Source organism: Sturnira hondurensis, unplaced genomic scaffold, assembly GCF_014824575.4.
Source record: "Sturnira hondurensis isolate 20B ecotype Veracruz unplaced genomic scaffold, ASM1482457v3 Scaffold0006413, whole genome shotgun sequence".
Lineage (NCBI taxonomy): Eukaryota > Metazoa > Chordata > Mammalia > Chiroptera > Phyllostomidae > Sturnira > Sturnira hondurensis.
The window spans coordinates 24,406,432-24,412,462 of NW_028079044.1; the positions used below are offsets into that span (position 1 = coordinate 24,406,432).

The following is a 6,031-nucleotide window of genomic DNA, read 5'->3' on the forward strand; positions in this document are numbered from 1 at the left end:
CAACTGGACCATGGGATCTAAGTAAGGTAAGGAGGGAGGTTAGGATATGAAAGGTTCTAAAGACCATTCAAAGTGGTAGGCCCATTGGATTGTACATGGCAGTGGTGCTGAAGAACTTTTGTCACTGGGATACTAAAGGCCATAAAGTGCGGGGAAAAAAACCTGGTATTGTGCATGGTTACTGGTAATGGCAAGGTCTAGGACATGACCTTGAAGTGAAGCCTGAGACAGGGTAGAGGACAAGATCATTGGAAGAGAAGAAGTCGAGAAACTGAGGTGAAGGTACTAGAATAGTTGCTTATCTGGATACCGAAAACCTCCGAGATTTACAGCAAGAATGATTATATTTCTAATAGAAAGCATGACATTGAACATGCCCCAAGGAATAGGGGAAAGTAGAGCTGGTAGATATATATGCAATGGAAGAAACAGGGGTTGCAATCTGATTGAGATTCAAAGTCAGGGTTTGCAGGGAGAAGACAAAGAAAATGGTCTGGAGGTGGCATTGAGGAGAAGGAGGACATCAAACCCAAGTCGAGGCTCTTTGGTATGAAGGGTATAGAAAAAAAAGCAGCTACTCAGTGAGAGGAAGGCAGAGCGGGGCTAGGGCTCAATTGTCAGAGCGAGAAAGTGAAGGGAAATTTCAGAGAAGCTGGGGATACAAGGTCGATGACTAACCTTGAGTTCTGGAGGGCAGAGTATAACAGATTTAAGAATTTGGACTTTGAAGGCAAAGAGATTAAGTCAGAGAGTCTTGGGGAATAAGGAATGACAAGGGAGACTGAAATAACTAACTCCGGGATGATTCATTCTGCCAGTCTCCAGGCAGGGAGAGGACTTCATCACTCAGGGGGCGGTGACATTATAGATGATTTAAATGTCCTCTATGTTCATCTGATCCGATCATAAAGGAAGATTCCATTTGTGATAAGAACATTTTTCTAATCCTAGAACTCCCCAGTTCTCTCACCTAGTGTGTGACTTTGAATCAGTCATTTTTTAAAAATTTTTATTGATTTCATAGAGATAGGGAGAGAGAAGAAAGGAAGGAAAGTAGAGAGAAAGAAGATGGGAAGAAGGGAGGGAGGCAGAGAGGGAGGAAGGAAGGAAGGAAGGAAGGAAGGAAGGAAGGAAGGAAGGAAGGAAGGGAAAGAAAGAAAAAGAAAGAGAAGAAAGAAAGACAGACTCTGGAAGGGATTCATTCAGCATAAACCTTCAAATTATTGCTAAAGCTTTATGAGGTGCATTATTACTAATAGCAGGAGAAGCTATCCACGCAGCCCCAACCCCTGTTAGAACTAAAGACAGAACATTCCCTTCCTAGCTAACGGCAGGAAGGTACATCGCGTTGCCCTGTCCCCTCGTGAATTCCTCCCCACCAAAGGAAGCCCAACAACACTCCCATAAAATCCGTTCCTGTATAACCAATAGACTATGCGACGCTCCAAATTGCAAGAAAGGCTTCTAAATGGGTCTTTTAGAATAAAATGTGTTTCCTGAAGAAGAAATTAGAATGGCTGTTTGGAGTATTGAAAGCCTGTATTTATCCAGGGAACATGAAGTTCTTTTGGAATTACTTTTCCCTGAAATGTTCAATCTTGCTGTAGAAAGGAAAGGAAAGGAAAGAGAGAGAGAGAGAGAAAGCCACCACCCCCCACCGCCCCACCCCCCGGAGCCCGGTATTTACTGGCCTGCCCAAACATCTGCAATGACAATAAGGTCTCTGCCTGGGTCAGTGATAGGATGAGAGATCCAGGCTCTGTGCCATCTTTAAAAAGACAAATCTAGTTGTGGGGGGCAATGCAGATGTCTGTAACTGAACAATAGAATAATTTAAGGGGGGGGGGGAGAGACGAATCTGAGCCCTGGCCCGGTGGCTCAGTTGGCTGAAGCATCATCCTGGACACCAAAAAGGGTCCAGGTTCAATTCCCAGTCAGGACACAGCCTAAGTGGTGGGTTTGATCCCCACTTAGGCTATCAGGGCACATAGGGCAAGCAATGGATGGGTGTTTTTCTCTTTTTTCCACTCTCTCTTAAAAAAATCAATTAAAAGAACATACCCTCGGGTGAGGATTAAAAACAACAACTGAAAGACTGACCTGACTTGACTTCATTAACCTCAACTCCTTGTCAGGTATTCTTGTGTCTTATGTCTGATTTTAAAGGAAAGTGTTCTGGGTCATGAGATTATTCCCAATATATTTCCTCTTCTAAGTTGTCTAAAATTCACAGACTGGTCCAATTAAACAGCAGGAAGATCACTGGGGGCAAAATAGATGCCCATCTGTCCAGTGAGATTTTTTAAATTTTATTTTAATTCTTGTTAAAAGAATTAAATTAATTCTTGTTAAAGAAAACGTACAGTTTTCTCTCTTTTACTCCCATCCCAGCCCACCCCCCCAACCCTCCCCACCTCCCTCTCATTTCCATCCCCTCTAGTTTTTGTCCATGTGTCCTTTATACTTGTTCCTGTAAACCCTTCCCCTTTTCCCCTGAAACTCCCTCCCCTCTCCCCTCTGGTCACTGTCATGGATGGAACTGGAAAGCATTATGCAGAGTGAAATAAGCCAGGCGATGAAAGACAAATGCCACATGATCTTACCATTAACAGGAACCTGAACAACAAAACAAACAAACAAGCAAAATATAACCAAAGACACTGAAATAGAGAACAGGCTGTCTAGTGAGATTTAAATGCTCCGTTTACTGGCCTCTGCTTCTCGCCCCCATCCAGTTGGCCAGAGGTTACTTGCACTGTACGTTTCTCATCCTTTGCTCAGTTAAACTTAAAATTATCAGAGCAAAGGGGCCTCCGATGCTTCCCCAGGAGCACACGTGATGCAAATCTTATGAAGAATTTTTCCTGCTCCAACTTACAAAGTTTTTGTTGGCTCAGCTTTGATGCACTCTTCCTGGATGTTTCCTCTTGGAGCTCAGTAAACTGTTTACCCCACCCCTGAGAGTTGTACTGCAAATATTTGCAGACAGTTTATATCTCCCCTCTCATCCCTGTTGGGCTGCATTATAAACATACCTAACCATTTTATTTCTTGATCTCCCTAACCCCTACCCTGCCTTTGTATCTATATGATAAATCAGTACTCAACCAGGTGTGGCTTTTTCTGAATTTCTTGTTACTTTTCAACAGTTTTCCAGAATTTGATGAAGTATACTTGTGCTGGCTTGCTGTTGCTGTGTAATAAATAACCACAATATCATAGCGTTTAACTTTAACTACTTCTTCGGCTCCCACACCTGTGGGTTGTCTGGGAGTCAGCTGATCTAGGCTGGGCCCAGGGAGGGTGGTTTGACTGGGATGGTCCAGCTTGACCGGCTCTGCCCTACATGGGTTTTGTCCTCGTCATAGGATCAGAGGGTTCACCCAGACAGTTCTCCTCATAGCACAGCAGGTTACAAAAAAAAGTGTGGGAGCACTCAGGCCTTGTACAAATGAGGCCTATCACTTTCACCGCTATCCATTTTATTGATTGATTGGTTGATTGATTTTTCAATTACCATTGCCATGCCCCCTCTTTCTACTGATCAAAGTAAGTCATGTGGCCCCACCCATCTAGTAGGGGGACCACAAACTCACAGGGCAAATTATATGGATACGGGACATGGTGGAGAATCGGGGCTACATACCCTCTACCACAGTGGCCAATGCACCTGAGCCATCACAAAAATTTCCATCTAAGATCTGGTATTGTCACTGTTCCTGTTAAGTACCACCAAACATCAGTTGGAGCCTGTTTAGGGGGGACGTCTTAAGCCCTTCCAGAATCAGATCAAATATTATTATCACCACTTTAAAGGTGGACATTGGTTCTAAAAGATCAGTGAATTTTCCCAATAATTTTTAAATAGAAAAGATGACTTTCAAACTCGTATTGGTCCTAATCACAATATCTACGTTCTATCCCACACTTCCCATTAAGTGAGCTTTAAGAATTTCTTTACAACCCGTGTTATGCACAGACAGACAAATTCATCATGTAATGATGTGAGAGGAAAAATCTCCAAGAGATCCAAGGGACATAATTAAATTAAAAAAGCAAGATGCAGAACAAATATGCTATCTTTGTGGTTAAAAAAAGGCAGGAGGTGAAGGTAGGTGAGAAGAACATAAAAACCTGCATATTTGTTTAACATGAAGAAACTCTAGAACAAGACACAAGAAACAGTGATACATAAGAACAGTGATTCCTTATGAAGAAGTGGAACAGTGACAAGGAGGGGAGGGAGAATTTCTTGGCAAATCTATTGATACTTTCCGATATGTTGAATTATGTAAACATTAGAGTAATGTATAAAATTAAGCTTAAAGAGAGAAATAAATACTGGGCCAGACTCGACTGGTTGATGCAACAGAAAGAAGAGATGAGGCCTGAGCATTGTGTAAGCATCTACAAAGCTCAGAAGAGTAAAAGGGCAGAGGATTAGAGGGGCATTGAGAAATCCAAATGGCCTTCCACTCACTAAAAGATTGTTATTTGAACAAGGACAGGTATTGCATAGGCCACCCATTGAGTACGATGCTATGGGAACATTGACCTGAAGCTGTTACTGGGAGAATCAGTGTCATCCCTCTACTAGCAGATGTTGACAAGTCTTGGCTATATTTAGCTCCAAATTATATAGCCATCTGATTTGCCGCCTTGAATCCCTTTGCATCCTGCTGTGGTAGACTCTCTGTTCTCTTTCTTCCTCCTATGGATTTTTTTTTTGCTGGATGTCCCTGCTTAAAGTTTCTTTATTGAACTTTTGTTGTGTATCAGTTTCTCCTACTTACAGCTTTTTATAAATTCGTTTGGATTATATCACTTGAATAAGTGACTTTTTACCATTTGCAGATCAAACCCAGGGTGAGATTCTAAGATCCTTTGTTAAAAACCTCATAAAATATTTCAAATAAGCAACAGCACTTCTAAGGATTTAAAGATATACTTCATAGATTCTCTCTTTAAACAATATGACTCCTAAGAACCACAAGGACATTGTCCCACAGTAGTCCCCGAGAGAGAGAGGATTTATCTCAAACAGTTTCACCAATATGTCTTTTGTCAGCATCCGGCCAAGCCCCTCTGTGGAGTCTCCCACTGGGGAAAAAAAAAAACTTTTCCCAAACAATATCAAGACCCTGTCCTCCAGAGTCAGTCAAGATGGTCACCTGGAAAAGTATGTTTCCCGAAGGAAGAGCATGAGCCTGCAGGTGTGGATGATGTGACCACACCTCTCCAGGAAGACCTGGGTAAAGTGGGGTTGTGTTCTCATCAGATGGAGGTCATCTGCAGCCCGTCGCCATATCTGTTCGATAGAGATACATTGCTAACATTGCTAACAGTTGTAGGGTTTATAGACCAAAACTTCCAGCTCCCAGCCTAATCTTGAAGAAGCTAAGAATGTATTCCTGGTGCCTCTGGAATATTTCCTGCATCTACTCATCTACCACCAGAATCACCTGACACAACCTGGTCATCATTTTACTATTCGTTGCTTTGAGTACATGAACTCTGAAGATGGTGTAACTTACCATGCCAAAGGACTAACTGCAAAATTTGTTGTGTCACCTTAATCACTAAAAAAAATACTTTAGAGGTTGAATTTAATATCAACAATGTACTAGCATCCTCTGAAGAGTCCTTTCTGAGACTTCATAAACATGCAACAAGCAAGTTATGATTTATGAGACCAACATCCAAATAACTATCTAAGCACCTTTTGTGTGCACTTATCCACAGAACAACAATAATGCCAGCTGGTGGAATTTGACAGGTGTGAATATTTTGTCTTCAATATGAAAGTAAACCTAGCCTTATTTCTAGTTTCCCTCTACCATCTGAAAGAGAAAAAGTCTTTCAAAAGTGAAAAATGTGTTTAAAGTATTACATAATTTCATTCATAATATATTTACATTGGTTTTCTTGTACATCTGGCACATAGTAGGCACTTAATACATAGGTTAAATATTAAAAATGTGATTCTTCTCTAATGGAGTAAATAGATATACAGGAGATCTGCAAAGTCTTT

The 6,031-nt window shown here is 41.5% G+C and overlaps 1 pseudogene; it reads left to right on the forward strand.

The window, feature by feature from the left end:
* Positions 1–5,783, forward strand: part of LOC118988353 (peroxisomal coenzyme A diphosphatase NUDT7-like) — a 105,182-nt pseudogene extending 99,399 nt beyond the window's left edge.
* Positions 5,784–6,031: the final 248 nt, after the last annotated feature.